We start from the raw sequence: 16,306 nt of genomic DNA on the forward strand, positions 1-16,306 counted from the left end.
CACTGAAGTTGAGTGGACCTCCACCTAGAACTTCTGCAGTGCAGGACATTTCCAACAGCCCGAAACAAAATGGAGTTTGTAAACAGAAATTTGGGAGATCAAATTGTAATCTTGCACTTCTGATCTCTAAGGCATAAATATCTTTCCCTTTGAGCACCTTCTGAGTATCTTTGCTCAGAGTTTGGCATTTTGGCCTTGCCAGAGACAAACATCTCTTGCACTCCATGTTCCTAGATCTTACCTTCTCCTTCTCCTTTCCATGGGAAAATTAGACCCTGCACCTGCTTTCTTCTTCCTGCTCTTCCAATACCTGTATCCCCTCTCTGAAGCTTCGCAGCAGGTGCAGCCGAAATTCCCACCTCCTTCTCCACAATCCCTGCTTGGTCCACTCTCTCGTTTTTCCCTCTCCATTTCTTGCGGTGGATGGTCGAGCATCCAACCCACTGCACCAACAGCCCCAGAATATCTTCGATGTCTCATCTCTCCCCCTTCCCCTGTCCTCCTGATTGCCGCACCCACACTCCACTCTGAGGGTAGGAGAGCTCAGTGCCGGCCTGCTCTGGGCCCGGGCTCCTCGGTTACGAGTCCCGCCAGCTCGTTTTCCCCTTCTCTCTCACCACTGTGTTTCTGCGTGATGGACCCAGCATCTGGCAGAATCTGTTCTAAAAATGTTCTCTCGGAACAAAAAACGGCAGAGACCATTCAGTTTGATCTGCGCTTGGGTTCTGAATAATTTTTCAACCTCTTCAGAAAAAAAACAACAAAAAAGAGTTTTGATCTCCTGTGACTATCACACTGAGGCAAGAACGACATCGAATGATTTTACTTACATGGAAAATGACAGTCAGGATGCATATGGGAATTCCCTCAAACCTTGGGATCTTTGGCGCTCACTACCTAACAGATAAATATTAGTTATGGGACTGAGTAGAATCTGTATTTATCAGGTGCTAGCTGCCTGCCAGCCTGGAGAGCCACAGCATTTCCTCTTTAACCTGAATGAGATTTCTGACTTCCACCGCCAAAGTAAAATTACTCAGCCGTATGCAGTTCAGTCAAAGCTCTCTTCCTGACTCAGTCCAAAGTATATAAACTAGATTACCTTTCATGAAAACTCATAGCTTGAATTCCTCAAGTGTATAGACTGAAGTGGAGCACCATGATAAAAAACTTATAATTTTCCTACCCTCATTAGCAGCACTGGTAGTATTGGTGGTAGCACCAGCACTTACTGAAATACATTCTAACATAAGTGCCATACACATGGAAGCTTTGAAAAAACTAACGAGGAAATGTACCCCTAAAAAAAAAAATAGATGATTCTAGTAAATTATTCCACACAAGCCAGTGTTCATTGTTGATAATAGACACACGTACAGTAGGTACATGCATTGCATTGCATGGTTGCAGCTCTGAGCCATTTCGTTCAACTCAGTCAACATCTGTGCAAACTGAAACAAATAAGTACTCTCAAGAACTAGGCCGGCCTCCGTGCTGGTGGACGTTGTGACTGGATTGCTGAAATAACTGGATCTACAGAAGCATTAATAGGCGAGGAATATTCATGACCTGAGTCAATCTTCTGGGGTCTCATGGGTTTGCACCGGTTTCATTACTGTGTCTCTAATTAATTAATACTGTGCCTCCGAACCTCAGAGAAGCTATTTGCAAAAAAAAAGGCTCTCTGTTTACTCATGGTTTACCCATGGCTTTTGGAACTGGATTTCAACCAACACGGAACTGAGAGGCAGAGGCTCCGCAAAGCCCAGCTGACCCAGACACAGACATTAATCTTTCAGGAGAGCTATATTTTCCTGAAACAAAACATGGACCTAACTGTGCACTGAGGCTAGCTTTTAATGCATTATTTAACGCTTGCTTAAAAAAATGAAAGGGTGCTCGGGGAGAAGGAGTTTCATTTGGAGCATTTTTTTAAAGTAAAAAAGACCAACCCCTACCTTATTGGTGCAGATCATTACCAGATTTGCAGATGAGCTCATGTTATTTTTACACTTTGTGCAGCACAATGAGAGTTAATAAGCAAATACGGGCCATGAAGAAAACTCCTTCTGCACTTTGCATTTTGAACTGGAATGATGAATCGTTGATGTTGGTTTTATTTTAGATTTCTCTGCCAAGTATAATGAAACCGCTATAATTTTGATCCCCATTCCACTTTTGACAAGCACATTAGTACATTTTTCCAAGCCTTTGTTGAAAACTCTGAATCAGTGTCGCGTCTTGCTTGTGCAGAATATGAGAAAGGTTGCAAACAAGAGGAGGTCATTCAGCCTTTGTTGCTTGTTTGGTAGTTTACTCGCTCAGTTAATCAAAAACTTTATCCAGTAACTTCTTGAAAGTGCCTAAGGTTTGGGCCTTAACCCTCTGACTGGGAAGCCTTTTTCAGACACCCACAAGTCCTTGTGTAAAGACGGAGTTTGACATTGTTGCATAGGTTGATCCTATCTGTACCTTTTTGAACTTTATGAACTTGGATTAAATCTCCCCTCAAATGCCTTTGCTCTAGACTGAAGAGATTTCATTCATTTAACTTATCCACATGTAACAATCCCCTTAGACTGAGATTCATTATTGTTGTTCTTATTTCTAAGGCAATATCATGTTTGTGGTAGGGTGACTAAAACTGAATACAATATCCTAAAGGTGGATCCCTGTGGTACCCCACTACTTACCTTCACTATAAATGGGAAGATCTGCCTCTTAAGGTGATGGTAAACTGTTCCCTGTTTATTAGCCTGCACTAGGTCCATTCACATTGGGTCCCTACTGTTATGTCACACACAGTGTTCACTTGTGTTTACGACACTGTTGAGCTTGTGTTTTGGGGTTCATGCGTTACGGCACTTAGGTGCCTTGGCGCTTCATTGTCATTCTCTGTCAGTTCCAAGACATGCACAATAAAGAGCAGATGTCTGCGAAACCTGTTGCAGTCCCTGGTTTTCCACGGTGTAACACCTACATCTTTGCTTTAGAGAATCTACCATTTCTGAAATGTGGGTGTGACAAGCTGGCCGTTGAGTCTGCTGTTTGCGATGAACGGCACTTCAAACAACAAATCAATTCCCTGAGTCGCAGAGCTTGAAGTAGATACCACTGCAGAAACCACAACCCTGCTGATGTAAAGATTTAGATACTATTCTTTATACTTCCCTTTCTGGAAGCTTTGGCAATGGAAAAAATAACTAGAGCTCCAATAAATTTAGATTTTCATTCGCTTTCATCTGGTGTAAATGCCATATAGAGAGTAGTAGTAATACTATTACTGATAATAATAATCTATATATTATATAATCTATATAGAATTATATAATACATGTCTGTTCAGAACGCTTAATCAAAAAACAAATGGACACTTTCACAATTGTAACCACAACTATTTCAGTTCAGTAACTGGCTCATAATAAGGTACATCAGTCTCTCATTTGTATATATGGTGTCCTTTAAATGTAAATGCTGTAACGAACAGTTCTTTCCTGACCCTATGCGGACGACACAATCCGTAAAAGTGGGGAAACACTAGGAAAACGTCATGCAGGAATACGGGTCTGAAAACGGGGGGGCGTGTCCAAAGTGCGCTGGTGCACGGGGGAGGTGTGGCCGAGGCAAACAATCCAAAAGTAATCCATAGAGGGAATCCAAAAACACAAGAAAGTCCATAGCCAGGTGATCCATCCAAACAAGGAACTAAAAACACAAACCGGGTCGGAACCGGCGGACAAGGAACAGGAACAGAGGTTAAAACCTTAACCGGACCAGGCGCTTCCAGGTCCCGGACTCGCACGGTGCGGAAACCAGATGTAGATCCAGGCTGAATGTCAGCGCCTGGCTTTTAAGGTGGGCTGGGAAAAGGGGTCAGGTACACAGAATTAAGTCTAAAGTGAAAAGGCTGGAGCACCCTTAAGGAGGAGGGACTATAATCGTGACAAATGCATGATTCATTTCAGTCATTCCTCTGTCAATTTTGTAGATGCTTTAGCTTACAAACGTCATCCTTTCATGAAACGTCTGAAAAAATGTGGAATAATGTGGTACTTATTAAGAGCACTTAGAGAGCTGGGTGATCTGCTCTCTAATAGCCTTCCAATAGACCAGAGTTCTTCACTCCTGACTTAACTGGGATAAAAGCTGTATTTTCAAAATGCGCTACAAAACCCAATCAATGAGTTTCTGTGTTTAACAGTGAACTACCTGCTTTTTAGTGGGATGTAAATGGTGTTTTCTCCAGAAACGTGTTAATCCATGTTTGAAAGGTTGGATTGCCTCAGCTGACACACCATTCTCCAGCCGGACTTCTAACACAGACAAACCTGAATCGTGAGAATTTTTGACAGCGAAGGGTATTGTTCAGTTTTCACATTAGAAAACAGAAACATAAAAAATTGAAATCTTCTCGTTTCTCAATCAACCCAAACATTTTTTTTATGGTATATTGATCTCTCCTTCATAACCACAGTATTGATTGCAAAAAAAAGCAGACTGACAGTACATTGCATGCAGCTATTTCTGTCATCCTGGCAAAGTGAAAGACATCTTCCTGAATAAAAAACACTCTCCTTCTAAGCCCAGAGTCCCTGCCTCTGACTGAAGGTGGAGGAGCTGAGTACAGTCAGAGAACAGCCCATCAATTCAAGTCAAATTTTTGGCTCTTGGAGGTGCAAGAGTTATTTATAATTTAAGCACTGCAGACACATGCTTGGCAATTAAAAACTCACCAGTTCGGAATAGAGATGGAGGTTCAAGTCGTTTTTTTCCCCTGCTATGGGCGGCCTGCCCACTCCACGGTAAATAAAAAAGGTTGGCAGTTTGCCTGAAGTGGAAAACAAGGCCTAGCTATTTCTTATGTAAAATAACAAAGCCCCAAAAATGAAGGGAAGATACATCAAAGGCAGAAAACTGGCAACACCCTGCCTACCTTACCTAGAGTGTAACGAACAGTTCTTTCCGGACCCTATGCGGACGACACAGTCCGACGGAGTGGGGAAACACTGGGGAAACGTCATGCAGGAAAACGGGGCTGAAGACAGGGGGGCGTGTCCAAGGTGCGCTGGTGCACGGGGGAGGTGTGGCCGAGGCGAACATTTCAAGAGAGTAGTCCTAAGAGTATCCAAAACAAATGAGTAAGTCCAAACCCAGGAGATCCATCAGAAGAAGGATTAAAAACCACGAAGGCCGGGTCGGAACCGGCGGACGGGGAACAGGAACGGGAACCGAGGTTAAAACCTTAACGGGACCAGGCGCTTCCAGGTCCCGGACTCGCACGATATGGAAATCAGATGCAGAGCCCGGAAGAGCGTCAGCGCCTGGCTTTTAAGGTGGGCTGGGAATAGGACACAGGTGCACAGGATAAAGTCTCACGTGAAAGGGCTGGAGCACCCTTAAGGAGGGGGAACTATAATCGTGACATAGAGTGCTAATGGTTTATAACAGTGTAGCGCCCACGTGTGGCGCTGTAGCCGAGCGCACGCAAGGCAGGCTGGGAACAGTGGCTGAGGGGCGGGACTACCCGCCCGTATATAGTGGGAGGGGCTCTAGAGACGCCCTCTTCCCTCTTGTGTCTGTGTAGGTGTGGCGCAGTGCTGTAACCCCCCTCAGCGTCTTTAAGAAATGTCCTGCCAACCCGCGCCAGAGCCTCCGGCCTCTTGTCGTCGGCGAGCCCCAGGAACTTTACCATAGTTCCTTCCAAGCAACTGACCCGGGTTTGATTGCTCAACAATGTATTATCAAAACACGGGGCTTCCTGAGTCACTCGTCCATGACAGGAGCTTGCCCGAGCACGGCCTGGGCTCTATGGTCACAGGTTCGAGCCTGAGTCATGTCACTAGCAGTCCGTGATGGGGATTGCCCAGCAGGTGGCGCACTATTGAACAAGTGCAACCAGGGGGGGTGGGATTAATTGACCAGGCTGTCAGCTCTCAGTAACACAACAGTAACCCTACAGCAGTTCTGTCAATGAGCTACAATACGTGTCTCTCCTGCAATTGGCACTGCTCCTCCAATACGGGCGAGGCAGCCTGTGACATGTTGAAAGGTGATTGGCCGGGAGGAGAGTGAGTAGGAGGGAGGGGTCTGGACACACTTCCTCATTCTCCTGTGTATGCCTGTGGGGTTCACAGATGCAAACGAAATGTGAAAAACGAACAGCTGGCCATTTAAAATCTGTTGGGTAAAACACAAATAACTGGGGATTTTAAATAAAAAAAACTACACCTGAGACCTTGAGTTCTGACAGCTTTATTGTTATTGTTGCTTAAAGCTCAGGAGCACAACTGGAGTCTGTTTTAAAAGGATATATCCTGACCAGCATGAATTACTCACTATATTGCACACAGATTTAATTATTGATTCTGATTAACAAAAATTGCTTGTACTCTTCCCCGACTGCCTACCACCCCCACAACATAAACATCTAAACATGATAAAGGAGAAATGATTTCAGAAAATTGGAAGAAAAGTGCTGAAAAAACTGAAAACTGGCAGGTAATTACTTTATGTAATTGTCTCTGCACACAAGGTGACTCACTTCTCACTTTGTCATTTTTATTCTTTATTTTTGTTCGATAGACGTTTTTATCAAGTTCCAGCACATTGGCATCGCGCATCCCAGCGGTTTGTCCACCAGCCGACAGGAATTCAATACAGCCAGGATTTAATATAAAAACCTCCGACAGCGGCATTCCTCTGCAGCCTGACAAGGCGCCAGGAAAACGGGGGAAGCTGTCAGAAGAGCCGCAAAGGGGGTGGTTAAAAAAATAAATTTAAAAAAATACCTCGGGGAAACTTTTACTCCAAACCTCTATTCCCAAATAAATAAACAGATAGCGCGCGATCCAGCCACTTTCGCTGGATTTTCCTCAGCCTGCTGTGGCGGTCCCTGAATAATACTGCAACTTCTTCACCGTGATGATGGGATTTTGTATTTGCATATGAAGAGAAAGCTTTTTCCCCGAGGCACCAATTAAAACTTCCTTTGACTACATTTTAATTCTGTCTTCCCACTAACGTACGTTAACAACAGCGTGCACAGATCTGGGCATCTTTTTCTTTTTAAGAACGCGCTGTTAAGAATGAGCAAATCTGCAGCATTAAGCAAACATTACTGAATAATTTAAGACAGAGATTTGCATCAATCAGATTAGATGTTTTCGGATCGTTGTCACATGCATATTGAATAATAATGTGCATAAGCTGAAAGTTAGTTGTTTAAATAGTTTTTATTTATATTAATCGCACCCACGACTCCACCGGACGAACAACATACCCAGAACTTATTTGGCAGTGGTGAAAATCTTTTGGACTTGTTTTTAACCGTCTGTGCTGGCCTTAAAAAGGACCCTAAACTCTAAACTACACAGGTTGAACAGAATAAAACACAATCAGAATAGTCTTCAAATATTGTACAGTTTGGCTAGGTTGGGCTAGCAGCTGTACATACTGTATATTGGATAGAACTGAGAAGGTAGTTGAGGCTGTTGTGTATTGGAAACAAGCTGTTCTCTACACCAAACATGCAAAGCAGCTTTGCATATATTACATGCAGAACATATGTTGCTAAATGAAGAGCAACTCTCCAGAAGCATTGCCCTCGCTTGTCAGTTTAAAACTGGGTTGCTGCAGGCTGGGTGCTTGGTGCGCAGAGCCTTTCACCTTACAGACAAGAGCCCTACTTCGTTTCAGACAACTTTTACTTATTATTCCCATCTCTCAATAATAACAAGTACTTGTTGACAAATACAATCTGTTCTATGTCGCCTTGCCATACACCCATTTTTGTAGATTCAAGTAGCTACAGGCGACTCCATATCTTCCTCCAAACGGTGAGTACACGTGTGCTTTTACATTAGTATAGAAGTGGCAGGTGTCAGGACACCTGTTTTTATGTTCCTTCTAATAACTCCACAGGCTCCTGGCTCATCCCATGTACCACAGTCTTCAGGTTTGCCTGACCAAGTCCAGGGGACTACAGTGACGTGAGTTTCTGTTATTTATATTCCCTCTGAGCTCTCAGCAGCTTAATGGAATCCCTCATTGGAGGTACATGTTGCTTAATTGGAAATGTTCTTCTGATTAGTTCTCATGTTATTGCTCTCCCTGGCCAAACTATTTGGCCCCAATCAAATAAAAGACTCCCTCATAGCCTGTCATGCCTGGCTGGCTTGAGGAGCATGAGACAGATATCCATCACATTGACTGGCCTTGACCTCAATCCTATAGAAGGCCAGTTGACCTACAATACTTGTCTAAGTTGTTCAGTTCAATAACACTGGAGGTGATTGTGCAAGAATAGCACAAGACTGGACAGCAAATACTTCAGAAGCCTTGTTAAAGACATTCCACTTGCTTTTCGGAGTGTTGCTTGGAGAAGCCATTCTTGAAGCCTACAGCTGCTGAAGAGTTGAAAACAGCGAGAAATGTTTAAGTCAACTACCAACTGGAGTGAGCAGCCTGTACAGCACCGTGGTCACAGGCAGCAGGCTTGGTATCCTCCCTGCCAGCAAGATAAACAACAGGAAGAGCAGCAGCTCTCACTCGAACCCGGGACCACGCTCACAACCTGTCCCAACCAGGATCTGCGTCAATACTGCCCTTTAACGGCGACACCATACTGGAAGAGCATGGCTGGATAGAGTGAGGAAGGGACTTTAATTGCTGTGATTTATAAAGGGGCTTCTGCACACTGGGACTCCCTTGCCAAGCCAGTCCTTACTGCAGTCCCTGTGCCAACCAGTGCCAGAATCCCATAGCCTGGCATTCTGCCGGCACAGGGAGAACAGAAGCTGACCTTGTCCACCACCTTACACTCTTCCTTGGTGCTGTGACTCTTTATTTCAATTGGCAATTAGAGAACACTGAGCATCAATTACAGTGTAATTGAGGGTTTAATTTCTTCCTGAAACACAGTCATATGGTGGACCAAAGCTCTGTTAGGCACTTATTAAACAGAAATTGTAATTTCTCATCTCGAAGGCGGATTTAAAAAAAGAAAGCATAAAAGAAGTTCCAGCTAAAGAGTTTTTTTTTCAGTTGCTTAGAGACACAATAAGGATTCTAACAAGCTGAGACCTGTTGCATTTCAGTTTCAATTAATTTACAATAAATCCGCCCTGAGTTCTCATTATCTTCCTGCTCTATGACATTTTCTGTTGTTCAAAATCTGCTTTTTAAAATAAACTCAAAACTTTTCCCTCAATCATCCTGACGAGGAGCGTGATGGAGCCAATAGACTGAACCAAGAAATTCTATTTGAAATCATTATTTAAAATCACAGTAAGGATAACAAAACAATAGAGAAGGAATTTAACTTTATTCATCTCCAGGCCAATACATGAGGCTGGAAAGCTTGAAGGATTCTTGCTGTCTGTGCTTCTGTACACAGGCTCCTCAATCCTCACCTCTCTGATTTACAGTGTCACATCAGCTGAGCTCCTGGATCATTTCATCAGGTCTGGCCATGCAGCACACTCCATCCAGGGAGCTGTGAAGCAAAAAATCTTCTTTGGTCTTATGTATCTTGAAAGTACCTTACACAAAGAAATATAGAACGAGAGAGGGCCACAATGCACTTCAGAACTGTGCTTCATAAACAGGCTACAAGTGCTGAAGAATAAATTACAGTGTGAATATCGTAAATGGGAGGTCAAAGGAGACACCGCTATAAAGATCGGTTGCATGCAGATTTTTACAGTCCGTAAAAAGCTTATAAACTATTCATAAATGCTGGATTGTAACACTAAACAACAGGGATACAGTAACGTGTGGAGAAGTAAATATTAAGTCATGTTAATGGCTTAATGATCATTTATGCTTCATTAAAAGTATTAATTGGTTTATATGCAAATCCTAGCTGATCTGGTTCTCAGCCCAAGGCTGCTGAAGGACCTTTCCCATACAGACCCTCCTTGCCTGGGAAGAAAGGAGAGTGAGCGCTGGGTGAATCAATTTTAGATTCCTAATAAAGGGGAAGGAGGGGTAATAAAAATGCATTTTATCTCTACCTAAGCTGCTTTCTAATCAGCTTTTCACTCATCCTGGATTAAGGCCTTTCCTGGGGACTCCTCTGTGGGCCTCTGGAACATGACGTTCCCGTCCGCACGCTCGCTGTCCCCCTGCCATGTGCTCAAAGACTCCGGCAGCCACAGAGCGTCGGGGCCGAGTCTCTCCCGGACACAGACGGCCAGCAGCCATGCGGGAACTCTCTCCTGTCATGGCAGAGGCCAGATCCCAGATCCCCCACAATCTTCTTGAAGAAGGAAACAGACACGGCACAGCGCCATGGGCAGCCAGGGCCACCTGTCTCTCCTTCCCGTACCTTCACACACCCTAATTTCAATCTGGGAGTGAGAGACTACAGATTCCCTTCATTTACAGTTCTGTCCATATCAAAGTCGCTGTTTGTACAGAAAACATTCAGTATGTTCAAAACCACATTTTGCTTAACACCTGGATGGTGAACATGGTTGCTAAAGTATTCAAGCAGCTTTGCTTCACTGTCCAGGTTTTAAGCACTGCAGCTCTCTTCTGAAATGGCTTTGACCATTTTCAACTAGCTTCATGCTGCTTTTTCACAGTCGTCAATTTTACTTCAGTAAACCACAGTAAACCGCAGTGGACGCAATGCAAACTGCCATGAAATCATGAAAATGGGAAATTATCACAAGGTAAGAGGCAAGCCGGGAAAATTCATGGCAAAGGAAAACTATCCTTACTGGGAAAGTTTACAATGGGCAAGCATGGTAAAAGGGTGGAGCAGTGGCTCTGTGGCACAGGATCTGCGCCTGTGGCTGGAAGGTTGCAGGTTCAAACCCTGCAGCTGGCAGAGGAATCCTACTCCATTGGGCCCCTGAGCAAGGCCCTTAACCCCCAACTGCTCCAGGGGCGCTGTATAAATGAGTAACCCTGCGCTCTGACCCCCAGCTTCTCTCCCTGTCTGTGTGTCTCATGGAGAGCAAGCTGGGGTATGTGAAAAGACAAATTCCTAATGCAAGAAATTGCATATGGCAAATAAAATGATCTTATCTTATTTTAAACACATGGGAAAAGGCGAGGAAGCCACACAGATTTATCCTGGTACCTCAGGGAGAAGAGCCACCCCCCACACACACTTCTAAAGGGCCCTACCTGAGCCCCAGGTCACCACACTCATTCAGCTTCCTTCTGCATCGGTGTGCCGGAGCCAAGGAGGGGACACAGCAGCCGCCTAAATCAGCTCTTCCTTTTCTGGAGGACAAAATAAAGAGAAAATGACGGTTCCCATCCCCAGCCTGTGACCATCCGACTGCTCACAGAAGATCATCCAGCACAAGTGAGCCAATCAATGGGCAGGTAGACATCTCAGCACCTTGTGACCAGTAAAGCTTTATTCCATGCTGAAAAGAGAATAAAAGAAATGCATTGTTTCTGCTGTGGAGCCTTCTTCTTCTCGGGCACCTTGGCAATCAGGTAGAGCTCAAGGCCGTTCACTAAGCCGATCCGATAGTCGCCATGTGCTCTCCTTCTTAGCGAGCATCCATCTGCAGATGTTTGCTCTATCTAAAAGATGGAAACACAGGAATATTTCAAGACTTTGGTCAGGACTGTCTGTTTTTATATCTGATTTGGCATGTGCACCAAATCCAGTATTCACAATGTGAAAATGGCTTATTTTACATCTGGAGAAACACAGCATGGTGCTCTCTGAGACAAAAGAGAGTGAAATTTTGCTTCGAGATCACTGTGAGTGGGAGGCAGCAGAGAGATGAGACACACTCTCCCAAACATTGTTCACAGCTCAAAACTGCTTCCTGGGACTAGTTCTGTACTTTGCTGTAGACTTTCAGACCTGATATTTGGGATCAATGGTGAGGTCACTGATGCAATGGATGAGTTAGCTGTGTCCATATTCAACACCCACCAACGCTGTAATTTCAGCCAGGTAAGGGCGAGTCAGGAGAGAGAGACTCCGGAGGCTGGAGAGCAGACACAAAGACACAAAGATAGAAATCAAAGCATTCAATTTCAAATGTGCAGCATTGTTCTGCTCTTTCCACTAAGGGTGTTTTTTTCCCTTAATACAGAAACACAGTTCTGTTGTGATCTTCTACTGAGATTGTAGGTATTTTGCTTTAAGCTGCCAGGTGATCCTGCTAGATGTGTGTGTTGTAGCCCAAGAAGAGCTCGTTCAGCCTGCTGGCTGTGCAGAGGGGAACGGGTGATGTTCCTGAAGAGGAGCCCCTGACAACGAGTCAATTAGACCTGACTGGGAGCTGTGATGGATCAGCAGCTACAGCACTTCACACCAGCTGCTCCAGCGCAGTTTACCTCCAGTCACTGATTGTGAAAATGCTGAATTAAAGACCTAAATTGACAAGCTTGGCATCCATTTATCCAAACTAGTCTTTTTTAATAGCTGTTGTAACATCAGTGACTCACTGTGGAAACCACTAGTGGGGGCTTTGAGTAAATTGCTGATACTCCTAACATGCATACAGTATACCTAAACACCAAATTGTGCCCAAGATGTCTGGAACTTGCACAACAGTGTGTTTCATATCAATGATCAACAGAGATATGTGCTGCTCTGTTAAATCATGAGTTTCCAGCTACAGTAAAGGACACAAAATCTTGTTTTTCAGTTAAAAAAGTTATGAGAAGCTAGTGCATCTGTTTCCCAAAGCCTCGGTTTTCTGAGTTTATATATATTTAAAGCATTTAATTTTTCTTGCTTGTTCAGAATAAAAGTCTAGCTAAATAACAGAAATTACATCCATTCATTTCACATCAAATGAGAAAAATGGCCCATTTATACTGGAAGCTAATCAGAATCTAGAGGGTACACTGCAGCTTTTTTTTAAACTACTTCAACAACAAAGTGTTTTTTTTCCCCTTTAAAACATTTTTTAAACAAAACTAAAACTGTACATTACTGAAAAACTCTTCCTATAAGACGAGAGGAAAGGGAACTCTTGCCCAGCCAGGCTGCAGTTTAATAAAACCTACTGGAACCTGGGATCTACACAGAGACTTGGCTGCCATTCCTTGTCTACCACAGTGTTTTCTTTAAGCTTTTATTACTCTAAAACAGGAGGTTAATACAGGACATCCCACAATTAACTACTATACTTAGAGTTCACAGTTAATACACACTGTTACCTCTTAGATCCATCATTCTTGTCATTGTAGCACATTAAAAAAATAATTGAAGAAAAAATAAAGCTGAAATAGAAAGCTCTCCTAGACAAAGATCAATATATCAAAGCAGGCATTTGTAGAAAGGAGTGTAAAGCAAAGGTCAGATGTTTTGTGAGCAATATGTAATCCTTTCACCGTGGATTTCAGTCACAGTGTAATTGACTCATTAATTGCAACGTGCCCCTATGTGCTTATTGGGGAATACTTCTCTGGCTTCACTACAAGTTCCCCAGAGTCCGTCACCAAATATTTCTCCACTTCTCACGCCTGAATGAAAGATTGCAGTGCTTCTCCTGCGGCAGTCCCTTTCTCCCGCAGTGGCCAGACCCAGTTCTCAGCAGCCAAGAGCCAGCGATCATGCGATCCTAAAAGCATTACAGGTAGAGTCTGAGTAGACCCAACATAAGGAGCCAAGTAGCCAAGAAGTTAAGCTTTCGTGTTTCTACAGTCCTCCAGCTAACTTGGGAACAGAATTTTAAATAAAAATGTCTAATCAAGCAGTTTATTGAATCTATTAAGAGTTTGATAGGGTAATAGAGAGCACAGCTGCAATAAATAGCAGAAGACGTTGGCTTTGCTGTAGAAGTGTCCCTTGGCTGTACCACACAGTACACACAGAGCACACTGAAGCAAAACACAGCCACATCAGTAACATTGTAGACTGGGGGCTGCAAGTGCTATTTCTGAATGGTTTGGAAAATGGTATACATAATGAGCAGGCCAAGAAGATGATCACTTACATGTGGAATACATTTACAAAACTATTATGAAGAAAGATATCTCATTAGCCGGAGCAGGAGCACAAATATTTTATCAGACAGACATGACCCAAGAAAATTAATTCTGGAGATTAACATTCGTCATCAACAGGGCTGATCTGATAGGAGGTGCACCATGAAGATCACAAGCTAGTACAGGGTGCGGCCGGTGCTGGAAGTCGTGGCACCTGGGCACAGACGTGTCTGTTTACCGGTCTCTGAACCCTAGAACACACAGGTCATCCCAGCTCCCTCGTGTGTGTTTGACGGGGCTCAAGCATGATAAGTAGAGCATCCGTGAGCTGGCTGTCACAATCTCATGTCACAGGAGGTGCTGTTACATGAACGTGCAGAAGTGTACCTCAGGACGAGCTCTCATGGAAAGGCAGCGATGTTGGTTCCTTCTTGTGATTCGCTTTCTCGATTTTGCACCAGGCTGGACATTCAACGGGATAAATCACCTCATCAGAAGAGACCTATCAACTCTTTCCCTGTTAAGATGATTTAGTGTGATAGGCAAAACCGCTGGAGTGCATCACACATTTAATCAATATCCCAAATCAAATCAGTATACTGTAATTTTCTAAAATCACTGACACCCATAGAGTAGCTTCCTTTGATGCTCAGCGTATGAAAAACCATTAATAGAATGACATTAATAAACGATCAGCCGTTACTGCAGATGAATTGCTTATTTTGTATCAAAACCCTTATCCTGACCAGGGCCTGAATCACACTCCTAGCGCTGAGCTTGGGGTTATGTGCTTCATCTAGTTGATTAACACCTCGTTTATTATCCATTTAATCTGTGTAATTCTGTAGCTCCTCAGATGAAGTATGTGACAGTTAAAGCGTGGTCAAGCGTGCAGAGGTGAGAATTGTAAAACCTGATACAGTTCAAGGGGAAACCGCTGTGCTGCAGAACTAGGGAGAATAAGATCAGATCACTTTATTTGCCCTATACAATTTCTTGTATGAGGAATCTGTCTTTTCTCATACCCCAGCTTGCTCTCCATGAGACACACAGACAGGGAGAGAAGCTGGGGGTCAGAGGGCAGGGTCGGTCATTTATATGGTGCCCCTGGGGTAGTTGGGGTTAAGTAGGATTCCTCTGCTGACCGCGGGATTCAAACCGGCCACAGGCACAGATCCTGAGCCGCAGAGCCACCGCACCGCCCCGAGAATTGTCTCTGCAGAGGTTTTTCAAGAGTGGTGGTGTGAGGGCCACTGTCCAGATGCTCTGCAGCAGGCTGGTCGGGTCCCTGGCGAAACAACTGCCCCGCATGGGAGATAGAGACAATCGCAGGTGATGGGTGGGAGCAGTTGTGTGTTGTGCAGTATGAGCAACGGCAGCCACAGCATGGCTCGCGAAGATAAGCGCTCCCAGATAATGACCGCCAAAGCACGCTGCTGATTGACTGTCATCGTCTGAGAGATTTATAACAGGCTCGAAGCGCATATACTGTAACAGGTGGGACAGGCTGGCGATTAGTCCTTGCACTCAGCACACACGCGCGACAGTTAGTGAGTGCCCGGCGCCGGCGTCTCCTATAAATCTAATGCAGGCCGTGGTGTAGATCGCTACCATTACTGCAGCAGAAGAATTTAAGAAGGGCTTTTTAACACTTTCACAGGCCTCCCCTACCCAGTCCACAGCAGTGTTGATAGAATTAAAAAAAAGGGCATTTTCATGCAGGGTCTCTGAAACTTAGTTTTGAGCATTGCAAGTTTTCAGTAAACTGAAGTACGAGTAAGCAACGTAAGTATATTAAGTAAGTGAGTGAGTATGTGAAGTAGGCAAATAAAGTAAGAAAAGTTTGTAAAGTTATTTAAGTAAGAATAGTAAGCAAGTAAAGTAAATAAGGAAGTAAAGAAAGTAGTTCAGGTGGGGAAACACGTCAGCATGCGTAGGCTGCAAAGGAACAAGTAAAGGTTTATTCCTGCTGAAAAGAGAAGAAAGAAAACACAACTTTTTGGCTGTGGAGCCTTCTTCGGGTGTGAAGAAGAAGGTGAAGGCTCCACAGCTGAAACGTTGTGTTTTCTTTCTTCTCTTTTCAGCCTGGAATAAACCTTTACTTGTTCCTGTAAAGAAAGTATATAAAATAAGAAAAGTAAGTGAAGAAAGTAAGCAAGTGAGTGAAACAATTAAGTATATAAAGTAGGTAAACATATAAAGCAAGTGAAAAAGTATGTAAATTAAGTACATAAAGTAAGGAAAGGAAGTAATGAAAGGAAATATCCAAGTACAGTAAGTGAATGAGGAAAGTATACTAAGGAAGTGAAGAAAGTAAGTAGATCAAGTAACTATACAAAGTAAAGACGGCATAAATGTTATTTACCTGATTAAATTAGTCAATAAACAT

At 43.7% G+C, this 16,306-nt stretch overlaps 1 long non-coding RNA gene across 1 annotated transcript; it reads right to left on the minus strand.

The window, feature by feature from the left end:
* Window positions 1-9,303: 9,303 nt before the first annotated feature.
* Window positions 9,304-10,840, minus strand: LOC138241698 (uncharacterized). The gene is made up of 2 exons (XR_011190961.1): window positions 10,014-10,840; window positions 9,304-9,493 (listed from the first exon to the last, which is right to left on the minus strand). It is a non-coding gene; the product is annotated as an uncharacterized lncRNA (long non-coding RNA).
* Window positions 10,841-16,306: the final 5,466 nt, after the last annotated feature.

The sequence above is a fragment of the Lepisosteus oculatus genome, chromosome 11 (assembly GCF_040954835.1).
Source record: "Lepisosteus oculatus isolate fLepOcu1 chromosome 11, fLepOcu1.hap2, whole genome shotgun sequence".
Lineage (NCBI taxonomy): Eukaryota > Metazoa > Chordata > Actinopteri > Semionotiformes > Lepisosteidae > Lepisosteus > Lepisosteus oculatus.